The 19,869-nt window shown below is 43.7% G+C and overlaps 1 protein-coding gene across 1 annotated transcript in view; it reads right to left on the reverse strand.

The window, feature by feature from the left end:
• Positions 1–19,869, reverse strand: part of LOC126251674 (ATP-binding cassette sub-family G member 1) — an 862,342-nt gene that overhangs the window by 795,598 nt on the left and 46,875 nt on the right. The window contains exon 2 of the mRNA XM_049952253.1: positions 14,467–14,568. The gene's annotated coding sequence lies outside the window, so the exon portion shown is untranslated. The remainder of the gene's footprint in view (positions 1–14,466; positions 14,569–19,869) is intronic.

The following is a 19,869-nucleotide window of genomic DNA, read 5'->3' on the forward strand; positions in this document are numbered from 1 at the left end:
CTGGCTCGTCACAATACCCCAGTCACTACTCTTGATGAACTGTGGTATCGTGTTGAAGCTGCATGGGCAGCTGTAGCTGTACACGCCATCCAAGCTCTGTTTGTCTCAATGCCCAGACGTACCAAGGCCGTTATTACGGCCAGAGGTGGTTGTTCCGGGTACTGATTTCTCAGGATCTATGCACCCAAATTGCGTAAAAATTTAATCACATGTTAGTTCTAGTATAATATATTTGTCCAATGAATACCCGTTTATCATCTGCATTTCTTCTTGGTGTAGCAATTTTAATGGCCAGCAGTGTACATTTCTTCCAATACGAAAAAGCTCTACGTGATATAAGAAAAGTAAGAATAGTTTCGAAATCAGCTTAGCATATATTTTCAAGTATCTGATATCATGCAGACTGGTGTTATTAACAGACATTTCTTTGGCCACTAGTCAGTTTGCAAAATTTCAGTCTCATACAGGGATCAATCAAGATTTATTTGCATCATTACGGTACAATGTACTGCAACGTAATTTGGACCAAACTGACATTTAAAAATTTGTTAGTAAACTCTATGTCCGTAGTTTTGATATGGCACTTTTGCTCATATGACGAGATCTTCATCAGATAACTCGGCGAACTTCCTTCAGGGATGATTTCCGTAATTTGAGACGAGACTGCTAAGTAATAAGGCGCAATCGTGCCGTGGGCTTTGTCTGCCGCACGGAGTGCGGGTCTAATTCCGCGGCTCTGGGGCGGTGCGGCGGCGTGGTACACTCACTCATCAGCTCGTAAATCAGCCGACGCCTCGCGCCCCGCTGCGCGAATATTGGGCTTTGGCAGCGGAGGAGCGCCCGCCTGCCTCCTTGCTCGCCTCCCCTGCGGTTTCGGAGGAAAGCCGCGAACCGCTGGCTCCACGCACTGATGACTTTCGAGCCCGTAGAGCCTCCGGAAATGGAGCGAAATACGGTCTCTTCGTCAGTGCACACTGCCTGTAGCCACAACCGTCGTCTGCTCCACGGCACAGACATGAACGACTTCCTATCGAACACTTCAGAGTATTCTGATGCTTGAGTCTTTTTTTTTTTTTTTTTTAATCCAACCTTCTCACTTTTCATGTCGTAGTGCGACGATTAATTGTGTGATAGGTAACAAACAACAGCAGCATTTTAAAGTAATTTTCTAATGAGCAACCTATAACGTAGCGCCAAAATTTCATTATTTAACTAAATTTGAATATACACAATATGACTTAATCACTTGACCAGATCAATAAATTGAATTAGTTTGTATTTTGTGGCGGTCAGTGATAACAGATTACACGGAAAAAACAGAAAACAACCTCTTTCTGCAATGATAGTTTTACTTTTCTTTTACACTATTGTAATTTGCCTACGATGAAAATAATAATCGCCACAGTAATTCTGCATACTGCGCTACAGTGCTGGTTACAGGTCTCATGATGCTATAAAAGCAGTGGCAGATTCATATGCGGGGCCGCCCGCATTGCCACCACCCACGCCAGTCAGCCCGCATGCTGTTCGTTCGTTTCTTCTGAATCGAGCAGCTGTAATAGTTGTACTTTCCTATGTAGCACGCGCGTCCGCTTCATCGTATTTTATACGATTCTGTCTGGCACTTAGGGATCGATTTAATGGCTTAGCTCTGTCGAACACTCACCCGGACATTGATTGTCCTGTTGACGATGTAATTAGCCAATTTGCCAGGAAGAATAGGCGCATAGAATTCATCATTTGAGGAAAAGAACCACAACTGTAACTTTTTTATATCATCAGATGGCATTAGCGGTGAATACACCAAACAGATTCAGACGGATGTAGGTTGCAGTAGGTACTGGGAGATGAAAAAGGTTGCACAGGATAAAGTAGCATGGAGAGCTGCATCAAACCAGTCTCTGGACTGAAGACCACAACAACAACAAGATGGCATTGTCTTGTATATGTGTATAATCACTTTAAATAAAACTTGCTTAAACTTTGCATATCACTTCATTATTTTTTATTACGCTAATAGTAAAGGTAGCGGAAGAAACCTGCAGCGCTCCCTCCTTGAGGATTTTCTGTATCCGCCACTGTGTACAAGGCACAGTATTAGATGGTTGAAATGGCTCTGAGCACTATGGGACTTCACTTCTTTGGTCATCAGTCCCCTAAAAGTTAGAACTACTTAAACTAACATCCATGCCCGAGGCAGGATTCGAACCTGCGACCGCAGCGATCGCGTGGTTCCAGACTGTAGCGCCTAGAACCGCTCGGCACTCCGGCCGGCTAGTATTAGATGTTTTATATATATTTAATATTTGATTTATGTAGATAATTACTGTTAGTAGTAGTAAAACTATTACAAAATGAATTTATAAGAATACGTTTATTCCATACCCGTATAAATGAGAAAAATGGATGTCCATTTTTATGTATGCATTTATTTATCTATGTTTTGTATGTTCCACATCCTCTCCTAAACCGTTGGACTGCTTCCAGCTACACTTGAGACACACATCATCTACTGCCTGGAAAGAATCACGAGGAGTGGGGAGGGGTAACAATCACGTGCCTGTGAAAGGGGTGACGGTGGCTGTGAGAAAGAACTATGGTCCACGACTCGCGAATACCCGGACTTTATTCATTTAGTATTTGAGAATAAGAGGGCACTTAGACACTTGCAACAAACTTAACACACAATTTCAAATCTTACGAAACTTTTTCTCGCTGTCAGATCTCACAAAGTGAGGAAGGGAAAACGTTTGTCGCTTGCTACATTTTCGCTATTCGTGCAAGAATCTACAGCATCGAGTATGACTTTTTAATTTATTATTCCTTAACTACCAGCAGTATTCGCCTTATATTTTGTAGAGAGTGTTCACATATACCAAGGAATGTACCTGAAAAATTATATCGTTCTACGACACAGTTCAGGAGATATGACTTCACATATACTGAGATGCATGAAAAACTGACACAGCATGCAGATCATTTATTTATTTGCTATGACCTCTATTCGCAACACATTTCGCTTCATGTGCCTACAAAATTATACCATTGTACGACTCAAAACTCTGGAGATATGACGTCATAAACATTGCGCTGCGTGAAAACGAAATGGCAGTGCGGAAGTCGTTAGAGACACGGGTGAAACATGTATACAGACATGTGTAAAATATATTGAATGTATGTGAAATACGCATAAGTGACGTGCATGTGAAGGCAAAGCTGCAGGTAAATAAGTCCCGCTAAACTCCCAGATGGATTTCAACGAAACTTGGTACGCATATTAATTACTATTTGGAAAGAAATACTGTAGAGGGTAAGAACGAGCAACCTCCTACTGGAGTGGAAGAGATAATGTGCAGTTAGAAGGAGGAAAAGATGAGCACACAGAGAGCGGGAAGGAGGACAGTGACACAGATGTGGGGAGGAGGAGATGGGCGAATAGAGGAAAGTGGACAGAGAAAGGGAAGGAATGGACAGAAGGAGGAGAGAGGAGATGGACAGGTGAAAGACAGAGATAGAGAGAGAGAGAGTGAGGAGGAGATGTGGAGGTAAAGGATAGACAAGGAGATGAAGAGAAAGTGGATGGAGGAGGAGATAGACGGGCGAGTTGATGATGAAGGAACATATAGGCAGAGGCAGTCGGGTATAGCGAGATGGACAGAGATTGGCGTGGGGTGGATGAGGTCGACAGAGAGAGGAAGCAGGAGGAGGTGGACGGAGAGTTGGGGAGGTTGATTTGAAAGTCGACAGAGAATGGGGGATAAGGAGAAGATGGACAGAGAGGGGGAGTAGGTGGCAATAACCTCAGTTAGGATGAAGCAAGGTGGGGATGTTACTGTCTGTGCACGATATCAACTCACTTCAAACGACAAGGTGTCTGTTCCGCATTCTTTTAAAAAGTCTGAAACACTTTGTTAAGTGAAGTACCACGCGTTTCGCAAGCTGTCATTTGGTATTTGGCGCAGCGGAGCGGGGGCTGCTTTGTATAAGCTATCTACTGAAAAATTCAGCCGGGTAACCCATACAAAATACTCATAGCTATGTCTACATCTTTTAGGATAATAAGAGAGACGACACCACAGCGTTACAGACATTTCCGTATTTCAGTTCTTTGTGTTGCGGCCAGCACCCAACAGCAGAGACGGCGAAATAAGATCCCTGACAGCTGGCAGCCCTGTTGTCAGCTCTCAGCTGTTGAACGGAAACGGCTACAGACGAAAACAATGTAGAGCTGCCACAACACCGAGGCTTTGCCATAAAGCCTTGTAAAGCAGCTGCTCGAAGCCCTTTCAACAGTCAGGAATCCTTTTACCCACTCTAGTATAGTTTGCAGCGTACGTAGCGTGCGGGTAAATACGACCCTGAAAGAAAAATTAGATTTGTCAAGCGGAACACATTATTGGATAACCATCTGACAAACCCAGTATTGTCTGTGTGTTTATTTTGTCAGTTTTCTACTAGAAACGAAACTTTGTGTATACTCCTGCGGTAGACTCGATGTGAGATGATCTTGGGCAATTTCTGTGCGTTGGGCGCAGTTTCTTGGCGTGTCTACAACTCGATTTAGTAAACGTCTCTACGGTAACACCTCTCCTTAGCTCTATAACGGCTATAGTTTTCGCCTATAGCTGTTTGTGTTGTCTCAGCTGAAAGCTGTCAAAAGCGCTGCCAGTTGTCGGGGATCACCTTCACTCGATTGTAGGAGTGTCTTAGTAGTAAGAAAAAATGTAATAAAACTTCGTACATGATGCGGCATTTTTCACGCATCTCTGTATTTCTGACGTCATACTCTTGAACTGTGGAAGGTAGATGTTTCTTACCCCCACAACGACTGTTGCCTGACAATAAAGGATATATGTGCCTAGTTTGTTTGAAATCGGTCCAATGGTTTTGGAGGGGCATCTGGAACATACATATACACACACATACTTACATCTATTTTTATAATATGTATGGATTTTCTCAAATGAATATTTTCACGTTCCGAAACGCCATTAGTGTCCTGAGAGCACAAAGTTCGATCTACTGTAGTGGATAAATATACTTCAACTAACTGTATTTGAAGTTATGAAAATATAGCGAATAACGCAAAGCAGTCCCCTAAAAAGTAATCTCCACTGTCAGAACCGACTTAATTTAGAAAGGTTTGTCGCACTGATATTTCAGATCTAGGCGAGGATCGTGGTGGTTGTCTACCATAGTCAGGATCCAACTGTTAGCACACTGAGTGATGCTTTGTGACGATAGTTAGCAGAAAAATACATAGCAGTTTCATTCTCGCTCAGCTACGGAGGAAAGACCGGTAAGGGAGCCTTCGCTTACGGCATTGGGTTCCAAACTTTTTGGATTCAACATGAATTCCCGCGACTCTTTTCACACATCATGTCCGAATAGAAGTATAGGGTAAGTTTCCAAAAAAAATGGATAAGACTAGTTATTTCTTCAATAGAACTTTAATCACCTTTTTATGTTATTACATCTTATTTCTGAAACGAAATCAATGGGAAGGATCAACTTGCTTCTTTATCATTTATTCAAATCTTGTCAGAAGGTCGAAATTGCCACTCGCGTCTGTTTCTCCACATTAGTTCGCGATCTATATTTCACATTGATAACTGTCAGTACTGTAAAGCCTACTTCACGGAAGTAGGATGTTGCAAAAGGTATCAAAACATGTAGGGCCTTGCCGTCTTCTGTGGATATTTCTGCTTCAGTAAGTTCCAAACGTCAAACAATGATGAGGAAACGAGATTGGCCATCAGTGTGGGGCCTGAAAAAAATATCAACAAATTGTTCATGTGCATCAGTGGGGCCTGTTCATGGAAGTTCATTGATCCAGTTATGTTGATCAACTTCCAGAAAATTCTTCAGAAAGTAATCACTGTGTTTCGTTAAATGATCCACAAACACATTATTCACTGAACTGAAATACATTGTGTGTTAAAATCGTGTCAAGAGAAGGGAAAACGTAATGCATATCTTTATGATCCAGCATTTTCTTCCACAGTTCATGACAGCCATCTAGCCGGCCGGAGTAGCAGTGCGGTTCTAGGCGCTACAGTCTGGAGCCGAGCGACCGCTCCGGTCGCAGGTTCAAATCCTGCCTCTGGCATGGATGTGTGTTACGTCCTTAGGTTAGTTAGGTTTAATTAATTCTAAGTTCTAGTCGACTGATGACCTCAGAAGTTAAGTCGCATAGTGCTCAGAGCCATTTGAACAGCCATCTACCACACTGTCATGGAAACAACAGTTACCTGCCGGCCCGCTAGATACCACTACTAGCCACAAGTTGTTCACTTGTTCAGAAAGCAAATAAACCAAATAATTATTGTTATGACAAATGGTTCAAATGGCTCTAAGCACTATGGGGCTTGACATCTGAGGTCAGTCCCCTAGACTTAGAACTACTTAAACCTAACTAATCTAAGGACATCACACACATCCATGCCCGAGGCAGGATTCGAACCTGCGACCGTAGCAGCAGCGCGGTTCCGGACTGAATCGCCTAGAACCGCTCGGGCACAGCGGCCGGCTTATTGTTATGAAGCCAACGCGATGGTCCTACTGTAAGGCCGCGATGACACTGGGAGCCGCAATCGTTTGATTCTACTCCTGCTAACCTCCATTTTTCCTAATGTCACATTAGCAAAATTCGCCGATTTTGTTTCAATATCTGTCACACTTGTCGATATGTCTCTCGAACATGCATAATTCCCTCTCCAAACCGGAAGACTATTCATGAATTGCAAGCACATTTCTCGCTCACGGTGAAAAATCATGCGCATTATAAAATATGAAACTTATCATTAAAGATGTGTACTCGATAAGAAGAAAATAATTTTAAAGTAAAATTTTCACATTTCCAAACGCGTTGAGAGTATGAAAAGAGGCGGTCTAAGAAACTGGGTGAGTGAAGTCAAGGAACTACGAGACAGAAGGTACACAATGAAATTAGTCGTGACACTAATTAATACATGCTGCAATAGATAAATACGCTTCAGCTAAGAGTATTCAGTGCTACGTCGCAATGTTAGACCTGACTTGACATGTGCATTCACTTTTACCCACGTTTCCCTATTTAGACACTGAACGATTTATCCGCACATTGTAAATAGCCTTGGAAGTATGGGAGGAATATTACTAAGCAATTAAAATTGCAACAAATGTCGAAGTAACGTTCCAGATTATGCAAATGAGTAGCCTTTCAGTGAAACCGCCGTCTACATTCTGTGACTGAAGAGAAATTACATTGCCGGTTTCTCTTTCTGAATCAGCATTTTAATGTTGTTCGTTTGTATGAGGTAGTAAAGTCTTCTAGTAGGAGTGGAAATTCTATAGTGGCGGGATCTTTGGTTAGTTGGTTGGCTGGTTGATTTGGGGGTTTCAAATAGCGTGGCGGGATCGTGGCGAATCAAAACTGTGCTTAATAGTTTCGAGATACTGCTGCTCGCAATGATTATGATCGCACGACTGTTATGTGAATGTGGTATCAGTGGGTTCGCGAGGGCACCAAAGTTGATGTCCTGTCCCTAGCGAATGAGACAGGAACTGAAACTGGGGGTAGCAAAGCAATATTCCGTTTTCAAATACTCCTTTACAAAGGAAAACCGAGGAGAACTACCCAGTGTTAATCGTCTTACCACTGAAAAGACGAGGGAAATAAGCGTTAGTGTCAGTAGCGTTGCGGAACGTCTAAAATGGTTAAAATTGAACTAAGCTTCAGGTCACGCTAGTATCCCTATCAGATACATACTAAATTTGCGGCTGTGTTAGCCCCGCCTACTTACTTTAACCTACTGTAGATCCTCTGAACAAAAAAAAAAAAATGCCGAGTTCTTGGAAATAAACACAGGTTACACCCGTCTGCAAGAAGGGTAGTAGATGTGATCCCCAAAACTAACGTCCAGTATCCTTGGCATCGGTATGTAGTAGAATCTTAGAACATATTCTGAGTTCAAACATAACGAGGTGTCTTGAACACAATGACCTATTTCACGATAACAAGCAGGGTTTCCGGAAACATCGATCATGTGAAACCCAACTCGCGCTTTTCGTTCTGCAGTTAGCAACAAATGACGGTTCTTTAAATTTTATCAGTAGTGCTTCTCGAAAAGAACATCGCCTCCCCTCCTGGGATTGCTATTTGAGTTCACTAAGCATATCTGTAATACTTGCGTGTTGTTCGAAACTAATGGTAACAAATCTAGCAGACAACCTATCAATTGCTTCGATGTATTCCTTTAATCTGGTCTTGTGCGCATCCCAAACACTTGAACAGCACTCATTGGGTCGCACTAATGTCCTATATGTGGTTTCCTTTACAGATGAATCACACCTTCTCAATATACCGACGTCGTCTTCTTAACTGCTCATTCCATTTCATATTGCTTTGCAACGTTACGCCTAGACATTTAATCGACGTGACTGTGCTAAGCAGCACACTACGAAGCACAGTGCTTTTCCTATTTGCCGGCCCGATTGTCCGTGCGGTTCTAGGCGCTACAGTCTGAAACCGCGAGACCGAACGGTCGCAGGTTCGTATCCTGCCTCGGGCATGGATTTGTCTGTTGTCCTTAAGTTAGTTAGGTTTAGGTAGTACTAAGTTCTAGGGGACTGATGACCTCAGAAGTTGAGTCCCATACTGCTCAGAGCCATTTGAACCATTTTTTCCCCTATTTATCAGCATTAACTTAGATTTTTCTACATTTAGAGCTAGCTGCCACTCATAGCACCAATTAGACATTTTATATATCATGTCGTATCGCCGGCCGGTGTGGCGGAGCGGTTCTAGGCTCTTCAGTCTGGAATCGCGCGACCGCTACGGTCGCAGGTTCGAATCCTGCTTCGGGCATGGATGTGTGTGATGTCCTTAGGTTAGTTAGGATTAAGTAGTTCTAAGTTCTAGAGGACTGATGACCTCAGATGTTAAGTCCCATAGTGCTCAGAGCCATTTGAACCATTTGAATCATGTCGTATCCTCCTACAGTCATTGAACGATGACACATTCACATACACCACAGTATCATCAGCAAACAGCTGCAGACTGCTGCTTACCCTGTCCGCCAGATCATTTGTGTATAAAGGGAACGACAGCGGTCCTGTCACAGCGGTCCTCATTGGGGCGCTCTTGACGGTACCTTTGGTGAACACTAGCCGCAGAGGACACCACACTGGCTTCTGTTACTTACAACGCCTTCGAGCCACTCACATACCTGAGAACCTATTCCGTATGCTTCTATCTTCGTTAACAATCCGCAGTGCGGCACTGTGTCAAATGCTGTATGAAAATCTAGGGATCTGGAATCCGCGTGATGCCCTCGATCCGTGGTTCACTGGATCTCAGGCGAGAAAAGGCAAGCTGAGCTTCGCACGAGACGTGCCTTCTAAAACCGCCCTGATTTGTGGACATAAGTTTTCCCTCTCAAAGAAATTTGTTGTATTCGAACTGAGAATATTGTAAGGAGTGTGTCAGAACTCTACATTACATTGAAAACAATACTGAGCCGTGTGCGGCTCGCGGTGATGCCATTCATAACTTGTCTTCTTGTAACAGCGATAGTGGCGTCTCGTTTTGTTAGTGTGTTCACTGGCGCCACTACGTTTGCACGCCTTGTCTGTCCGTGAGTGGCAGCAGCAGCGCTTATCGATAACGCGTACTGTGGTACCATCTTTGTAACGGCCTCTAGTATTTCCGGGTCGTTGCGTGTCGAGCAAGGGAGTTGTGACGGAGCAGCAGTAAGGTCCGGACTGCCAGTACTCGCCCGACCGCTGGCAACACACATGCACTGTCTGACGGAAGGGTGTGGTCGCGAGAGTGCACGGCCACGTCAAGAACCGGACTCAGCGAGTTTTAGTTGAATGGACCGTGATATTTGAGTTGTGCAACTTTCACTTGTCTGTGTGTCTACCCGTCGAAGTGACCTCATGGCATTAAGTTGTCAGTCGATGATTTATGCTGGGATCTTTCCCGTGCCTGACTTGAGTGGGGACGACCGTTGGTTGGTCGTGCGGTGTCGTCGCAGCGGACGACGCTTCTCGCTTCTCTGTGTTTCTGCCGACTTATAATTCGTTCGTGTTGTTTCACAGTGACTGGTTTTAGTATTGTGAGTTATTGGTGGAATTGTTTTCCTGGATCCGTGTGTATCTTGTGGTTTTGAATGAGCAGTTATTTTAATGCTGTCTGCATACTGGATTTGGCGAGGACAGTTGCGAACGGACATCAGGTTGGTTGGGGGCACAGCAGCGAGCAGGTCCGTGCAGCGCCAGGGGAAGCCGGGGCCACTGGCGGCATGCTGCCACTGCCGGATCAAGGAGGGGTAGCTGCGAGAGCGACGACTTCGTTGCACACCGAACCCTGGACGTTTAAGTTGACTGAAGAGTTAAGTGCTAATGCAATCTTGACTATTCTGAGATCTCGCCTTTGGTCGGCGGGTTGTTGCTCCAAGGGCCGCTGAGCCTGGCGGCAACGAGAGATGTGTTTCGAGGCGGCGAAATATGGCAGCCGTCTTTCTCTTTTGTTATTCATCATTGAATTTAGTATTATTCTTATTAGTGAAGTGCAACCAGCGGATTTTATGCCATGTGGCCGCTAACGCCCCAATTACCTGCCCTGGAGGTTAGCGTACTTTTCCGGCAGTGTACCTTTCCTCGTCGTGTTGATGCTGTCCAACATGGCGTGTAGTTCGACAGCCTCTTATAGTGTACGGTGCAGTTATTTATTTATTTTTTTTTTGTAGGAGGTCGACCTTGGTTCTAATGTTTCCATCGGCCTTGGCTGTTTTCTGAAGAAGTAGCGCTGTCTGTCTCTTCACCCTTGCCTAAAAACATTCCATCATTGTACTGGTGATCGGACGTTAGGCGGATTGGTTAGTCGGTCGGTCGGCGCTTAAGCTGCCCCTAGTTTGAGTTGCCATCCTGCTACGTGAGTACAACTCTTGGCTGCCTGTCTCACCTTACCTTATATTTGAGTTACCTTCCCAGGCCGACCCTTGGAACACTTGCTGAGAACTGCTTGTCTTGATTCCTTATATTGTGAAGTTTCTTTGTAAGATATTTGTAATTTTCTAATTATTGTTGGTGTGGCCTTCAGTTGAGCAATAATTTCACTTCTTTGATGATAAGGCCTTCAGCCATGAGACAGTAATTTTTTTAATTTTTTTAGCAAACATGTTTTAAAAGCAAGGGATTTATTTTAAAAGTGTTATTTCCGATTGTTTTCTTGACTTATAATTCAGGCCTTCAGCCATTTGTTGTTTGAGTTTATTGTTGGTGGCCTTCGGCCCTAAAACTGGGATTTTTTTTTTGGTGATAAAGCCTTCAGCCGTCGTATAGTCAATTGTGCTTTTTAAGAGATTGTTTTAAAATTTTAATTTCTTTAAATGAAATTCACGTATTTGTTGTGCAACCGAGAGTAGCTGATTACAGCCCCATCCTCAATAGTAACCTTATCCTGCCCCATCCTGAGAAACCAGCTCTCAAATATATTCAACTTAACACTATTCTTTTGCATTGTTTAAGCACTCAGATATTGATAGTAACAATCTGAGGGCGAAACACGGGAGCGTGATTCTAAGCATTGTTATGAGACGCGGTCTGTCTGCGAGAATGGAAGTGGTAGTGTTGGTCGAGAGCTCGGAGACAGAAGACGTGTCACGCTGCCCTCACGTCGTTGACTGCAGATCTTACCACACTCAAGGCCTGATTTCATTTATATAACCAGGACAGATTTTCACGGCTTAACTACGCTTGAAGGTGGAATTCAAGGTAAAATTGGCAAGCATAGCGCAAAAGCAATTGCAGGGTTAGGGTCATGATTGTTAGTTAGAGTTTGCAATAATCCCATGTTTCACTTGTCAGTGAATGAAGCTTCCTTATCCAAATAATAGTTATCATTATTCTCTTCAGGTAAATAATATGCTGTGGTTATTATATGTTAATGTAACACTGAAATTGAAATAATTTGTTAATCTGGCACTCAGCCATTATTGATACCTATGCCGTTGTATTTGCCATTGTCTATAATTGGTTATGGGTGTGATGATTCTGAAGTTTTAAATAGACTTAACTTATGAAATCTTTTCTTACAAGATAGTTAACAGGATCCAAACAAACTGCTTTTTATTAAATTCATTCGAAGTAACAATAAGTTTTAGCCGCTGCTGCGTCATGCTGCTGCGGATTGCTGTAAACCACATGTAAAGAGGCAGTCATCTAAAGAGGTGAGCTGCAAAGTTAGGGCCAAAACAGAGACACTGATAGACCACAACATGTCATGTACTCTAATCCAGTAAATTCCGTTGCACAAGTCAGATTCTGTATCACTTGTAAATTCTTATTTAAATGCACAGTCAGATAGCTTATCCAAATGCTAGTTTCAAGTTTTTCATGAACGATCCGTTGAGGGTTTAAAGGACAGTGAGACTGACACTCATACATCACGCACACAGTGTTGTGCAGGTTAGATTCCTTTTACTGACAGCTCAGGTTGCTTATTTAGTCCATTTTCACCGACGAACAAGGGCAGTATCGGCTGTAGCTACGTTACATACTGGTTGCATATACGTTTCACTACGGTCAAGGAATCTGCACCAAGCCGATATTAAAGATCTGTAGTTTTGCTGGCCCGTTCTTTTTCCCTTCTTATATACGGGAGACACCTGCGCTTTGTTCTAGTCTCTTGGGACTTCGCACTAGGCGGGACATTTGCGATAATTGCAAGGTATGTAAGAGGTCAGTGCTATGGAGTACTTCCTGTAAAATCGAAATGGGATTCGATCAGGACATGGCGACCTACTTGCTTTCAACATTTCCATATGTTTTCTACACCAGCGGTGCTTATTACTGTGCCCTCCACAAAGGAGTCTGTGTAATGAGACGAACATGAATGACAATTTCACTCAAAGACAAAAAGATTACATTGATGTCCCCTCGAGTAATGATGGTCCTTGGACGTTTCAAAAGGGGGCACATGATTCTTAACGCATCGTGTGATCGTCGCGAAGGAACTACACGCTATGCAACGGGCTCCTATACTGGTCACAAGGGTGATGAGGAGTTCCTGTGGTGAGGCGTCCCATTCCTTCTGCAGAGCCGTCGACAACTACTGCATGATCTTTGATGCATGGAGACGTGCTGCAGTACGTCTGCGCAACAGGTTTTAAGTCGAGGGAACGGGCAGACCAGTATATTCGCCGAATATCCTCTCGTTCCAAGAGATCCTCCACATGCGCAGTTGACTGCTGTCGTCCACTGCCATCCATGAAAATGAAGTCGGTGCCGAATGCACCTCCTGCAAAGGTGTGCATGGGTATGGAGTATATATCCCACCACTTTGACTGGTAATTGTATTGTATAAAAGACATGGAGATCGGTACGCCATGCAACATTATGCCTCGCCATACCACAACACCTGGACCACCAAAACGTTCATGTTCCATAATGTTGAGTGTACGTAATACAATCATGAAAATTGTGAAACATGATCATTTTTGTGGTAGATGTGTTATATGTGGCGAGGCTTATTGTTGCATGGGCGTACCGACCTCCAACTCTTTAGTCTCAATACATTCACTGGTCAGCGTTATTGTGTCACTGTGCTCCTTCCTACCGTGCACCTTTTTACGAGTGCATCTGACCCTGATTTCATTTTTATGGATGACAACGCACGTCCTCATCGCACAGCGCAGATGGACGAGCTGTTAAAATGAGAGGATGTTCGCCGAATAAACCGACTTGCCCATTCCCCAGACTTAAATCCCATAGAAAAGGTGTTGGATACATTTGAGAAACGTACTGCAGCAATTTCACATCCACCATGCAGTTTTCAAGCGCGATAGTGTTGTCATCAAACGCCGCACCACAAGAATTCCTTATCAACAGTGTGGTCAACCAGGGAGCATGTTGCAGGGTACGCATTTCCGCCCATCGCGATCGCACACCCTTTTAAGAAACATGTCCCGCCTTTTTTAATGTCCAGGGGACCATCATGATTTCCGGTGACTTCAGTGTTGTTATTCTCTTTGAATGAAAGTGCCGTTTCTGTTCGTCTCATTTCGTATTTCTTTCGTTTCTTTCTGTACTGTGCTGTGCTGTACTATACTTTATTAGTTCTTTCTGTGTGTGGCCCAAGTTTCAGCGAGCTATGTTACTTGACAATGCACATCATGCGAAACGTACTGTTGTCCTAATGTTTTGCACACCAGTGCAGCATCACGATGGACGTATCTATGTGTGGGGGTTTCAAGGAGACGTCACGTTGTTCGATTGCATTCGTCATCATATGGAACGGTGTGAGGTCCATTCGGTGCTCATTACGGTGACATCTAGTTCGCACATCCGTTAATTTGGACAGTAGCTATTACATCTCTGACGAGTTATGGCCAGTGGCTGTACAGTATCTTCGAGGTCTCTGTAGCCATCTTTCAACAAGATAATGCAAGACAGCTAGGTGCCCGTTAAGTCCTGACTTACCTTGATACTGTTGTCCTGGCCAGCACGTGCTCCAGATCCCTCACCTAGTCGAAAGAACAGGGACGCCACACCACCACTTGCACCCAGTGTAGCTGATGGACTCTGGAACAGAATTGAAGCAGCATGGAATTTCACATCAGTATCTTCATGCAAATCAATTCGACTTGGTGCCCCATTGAGTTAGAGCCGTTGTTGCACCTACAGACGCAAGCTGTGTTTGGCACCATGCGTATCTCAGATTCACCTGAATAGTTAATCGTGTATTCTTCCTGATGCTACAATTTTAATCGCTAGACATGTGGATTATTTCTTCATGTTCAAGCCACATCGTAGCCTTCACTTGAAAATATTAAACAATTTCTCACGACAGAACTGTGCACTTAAGATGTGAGGGTCTACTGACTGGCGTATGTCGCACAATGAACAGGATCTGGCCTAATCGCTAGTGTTGCCTCCTCTGGATCATGGGATCCCAGGTTCGATTTCCGGCCATGGACTGGGTGTTTGTGTTATCCTCATCATTTCATCACCATCATCATCATTCGTGACAGTGGCTAATTGAACAGTGTAAAAATTGGACTGTGTCAAAATTGGACCTTCGTACGGGCGCTAATGACAGCACAGTAGAGCGCCCCACAACACAAACATCAGTATCATCACAATGGGCAGTATACAACCTACTAATGTCGTGTAGAATCATCCATCACAGACCACCGATGTAGGGATATGAGGACGATTTAGTAACGCCTGTTGTCCTTGCCAAATCTAACTAAAGCAACTGCAGCTACATCAAACTTCCCACCGTACCTGTTAGGCCTTGGGCAGTGCGGTGTCAATTCGCTCCAGCAATACTTCAGACACTAGTCGGATCATGCCACTTCGTGTTGCGGCACTTCTGCATGTTCGCTGGGGCCCTACACGATATTAGACAGGTGTACCAGTTTCTGTGGCTCTTCAATGTATGTGTTATATTTCATCAAAACTGTATTAGGAAGAAAAAAAGAACAAATATTGTAATTTAAACTTTTATCCACACTAACATTATAAAAGCGGAACTGTCTGTTCCGTTTTCACGACTAAACCCCTGAGCCGATCACGATGAAATCTGGTATGGCGATAGTTTGAACCCCCAGGAAGAATTTAAGCTACTTTAGAAAGCGTGTAGTACAAGATATTTATTGATTTGAAGAGTATTACGCGAATTAGAAAAAAATATTTAATTTAAGAGAAAGCTCCAGAATGAGACTTTCACTCTGCAGCGGAGTGTGCGCTGATATGAAACTGGCAGATTAAAACTGTGTGCCCGACCGAGACTCGAACTCGGGACCTTTGCCTTTCGCGGGCAAGTGCTCTACCAACTGAGCTACCGAAGCACGACTCACGCCCAGCCCTCACAGCTTTACTGCTGCCAGTATCTCGTCTCCTACCTTCCAAACTTTACAGAAGCTCTCCTGCGAACCTTGCAGAACTAGCACTCCTGAAAGAAAGGATACTGCGGAGACATGGCTCAGCCACAGCCTGGGGGATGTTTCCAGAATGAGATTTCCACTCTGCAGCGTAGCGTGCACTGATATGAATCTTCCTGGCACATTAAAACTGTGCGCCCGACCGAGACTCGAACTCGGGACCTGCGAGGGCCGAGCGTGAGTCGTGCTTCGGTAGCTCAGTTGGTAGAGCACTTGCCCGCGAAAGGCAAAGGTCCCGAGTTCGAGTCTCGGTCGGGCACACAGTTTTAATCTGCCAGGAAGTTTCATACGAGAAAGGTATTTACTCTTTGACTTTTGAATCTTTACCATATTTGCGAGAGTGCATTTATTGGTTTTCGTATGCTACGTAATTTTATTAGTTGACATATGCGACGTAATACGTTTCAACGTAATGAATGCAGTGCTTATACCATCTTCAATATGTTTAATCCATAATTCCATACTTACACTATTAAAAGTACCTCTGTTATGTTTGCACAACAAAACCGCTGGACGGATTTCAGTGAAATTTGGTATGGACGTAGCCTGAACCCTGAGGAAGAGCATAGGCTACTACAGAAAGATAAAAAAGTCAAGCCCTAAGAGGGTGACGTAGGGAATGGAATATATTTTTCGACATCACGTATAATGCAACGCTGCTTCAAAACAGGCAAACACGTGAGGGGAGCTGGTGTTATTGCGTCTACAATAGCTTACTTACTCTCCATCACTCACCACAATGAAACTGCAGACACACATGTGCACCTACGAGTAACAGCCAGTTTAAAATGTACCCTTAATTTTGGATATTGTTTAAAGTTTTCGTATGATTAGCTGGCATATGAAGTTAAGTCACCGAATGACATTTTGATTACAGCTGTGATATTTGAAGAGTGCAAATGGAAAACCTTCTGAGTGGTAAGTCTGACATTTGTCAGTAGAATGATAGTCTATGACAATGTGTCTCTTGTACATAAATGAGTTGTATTCTAAAAACTGAGAAGACATTCTGATTCCATAGGACTATGCTGCCTACTGCATCACCACAAAAATAATGTGACAATTTAGAAAATAAATTATCCTTTAAGATAGTTCTAAGTGCAATAACAGGCTGTTATTTTTCCGACAACTAATATAAACAACGAAAAATGTAATATAAACGTGAACAACCATTTGAAGATGAACTAGTCAGGTATAATCCGGTAACGGCGCTGTATATGTAAATAAATGGCGTTATTAACAATTGAAGCATCAACTGTTATTTTGTACAGAACCATGGTCTCAGTAATGATAGCTTTCGACATAACAGCAGAAATAAAGTTTTTATTCAAGGTGCCATTAATAATGAGGCAGTACTTTTTACTTGTGATAATACAAGCGCATAAAAACAATATTAGGTTTGTAGGTAGTACAACTGTAGTCAGCAAAAGCACTTCTCATATTTTATAAGTTTTCTAAGTCCAGAGGGAATGACAGCTCGTCACAAATACCATGTTTCACCCACTAACACATGTCTGAAAGACTTTCTCAATGGGTTTACACTTGAATCAAGTCTAGATGCAACAGAGTATCGAGAACACAATAGCACGGAAAATACACGTTTTATGAAAAAATGACTTGTCATCACTAATTCATCTGCCATTCAATGTAAGGCTCTTCTGTTTTAAACAATTTGTATATATTTTCCTGTGTGGAAGGGTGTTGTCAGCTGTTGAACAGTATCTACAGTGGTGGAGGTATCGCGATTTACGCTGATTGGATATTGAAATGGCGGCAGTTTCTGGCATCTGGCTTCAACTAGCGGCAACCGGAAGGGGCAGTATTGGACGGCAAATTTCAGGCCACTCCCATCTAACGCACTGGCCCAGCGCTCTCTTTGTTAGCGCAAGTATGGATCTCACGGCACAAAATACTTCGACAGCCTGTTGAAACAAAGCAGCCTTTTCTTATTTACTCTAAGCTTTTATACGTAGGTCTGTACCACACTTCATTGAATTTCGCTGAAGAAAGCTCCTGATACAAGAAAGCATGATCTTTCAACATCTCGGAACGTAAAAAAATTTCTTGGCCACTAGTTAGCTATTCAGTATAGTAGTTGGCGATTTGGCAACAACGCAACTTTAACAGGACTCCAACTCAAAACGAAGTTTAAGGAATCATTTAAATTATTACGTTTGTTGAAACATCTGTATAAACCACATTCTTTGTTCAGGAGAAATAATCAGACCTCCTTAGCAGCAAAAAGCTCTAGATCCTCACTCTATTTACTTCTTATATCACTATGCAGTTCCATCGACGGTCCATTTAACTGGCTAACAACATGCACTGAGATGAAAAACGTCATGGGATAGCTGTCAATAGCCAGCCGCTGTGGCCGAGCAGCTCTAGACGCTGCTGCTATGGTCTCAGGGTCGAATCCTGCCTCAGGCATGGAAGTGTGTGATGTCCTTAGGTTGGTTAGGTTAAGTAGTTCTAAGTTTAGGGGACCGATGACCTCAGATGTTAAGTCCCATAGTGCTCAGAGCCATTTGAACCATAGCAGTCAATATCAAGTCGGACCTCTTTTTGCCCGGTGTAGGGTGGCAACTCGACGCTATATGACTCAGCAAGTCGTCGAGCCATCCTGCCTCTATAGCCGTCCACAACTACGAAAGTGTTGATGATGCAGGATTCTGTGCACGAACTGGCTTGTCGATTATGTCCCGTATGTGTTCGATGTGATTTATGTAAGGCGATCTGGATGACCAAATCATTCTCTCGATGTGTCCAAAATGTTCTTCGAACCAGTCGCGAACAGCTGTGTGCCGGCCGCGGTGGTCTAGCGGTTCTAGGCGCTCAGTCAGGAACCGCGCAACTGCTACGGTCGCAGGTTCGAATCCTGCCTCGGGCATGGACGTGTGTGATGTCCTTAGGTTAGTTAGGTTTAAGTAGTTCTAAGTTCTAGGGGACTTATGACCACAGATGTTGAGTCCCATAGTGCTCAGAGCCATTTGAACCACTTTTTTGAACAGCTGTGGTCCGCTGACAAGGCGCTTTGTAAACTATAAAATATCCGTCATTGTTTGGGAATATTAAGTCCGTGAACGACTGCATATGGTCTCCAAGAAGCCGAATATAACGATGTCCAGTCAATGATCGGTCCAGTTAGACCACAGGACACAGTCCATTACATGTAAGATTAGTCCGTACCGTTATGGATCCACCATCAGCTTGCACAGTGTCTTATTTGCAACTTGGGTCCACGACTTTGTTTGGTCGGCGCCACACTCGGACCTTACTATCACCTCTTACGAACTGAAATCGGGACTCATTAGACCAGGCCACGGTTTTCCAGTCGTCTAGAGTCCAACCAACACGGTCAGGACGCCAGGAAAGGCAATGAAGGCGATGTCGTACTGTAAGCAAAGGCACTCGCGTCGGTCGTCTGCTGCCGTAGCCCATTAACGCCAAATTTCGCCGCACTGCCCTAATGGATACGTTCGTCCTACGTTCCACGTTGATTTCTGCGGTTAATTCAGGCAGTATTGCTTGTCTCCTAGCACTGACAACTCTACGCAAACGCCTCTGCTGTCGGTCGTTAAGTGAAGATTGTCCGTGGTGAGAGGTGATGCCAGAAGTTTGATATTCTCGGCACATTCTTGACACTGTGACTCTCGGATTATTGAATTTCCGAACTGGAGTGCCCCATGCGTCTAGCTCCAACAATCATTCCACGCTCAACGTCTGTCAATTTCCCATCGTGCGGCCATAATCACGTCGGAAACCCTTTCACATGAATCGCCTGTGTGCAAATGACAGATCCGCCAATGCACTTCCCTCTTAAATCTTGTGTGCCGATGCTACCGCCAACTGTATATGTGCATATCGTTACAGCATGACTTTTGTCACTACAGTGTAGATTGAACATTACGTTTATTCATTTTAAAATGGCAGAGAA

The sequence above is a fragment of the Schistocerca nitens genome, chromosome 4 (assembly GCF_023898315.1).
Source record: "Schistocerca nitens isolate TAMUIC-IGC-003100 chromosome 4, iqSchNite1.1, whole genome shotgun sequence".
NCBI lineage: Eukaryota > Metazoa > Arthropoda > Insecta > Orthoptera > Acrididae > Schistocerca > Schistocerca nitens.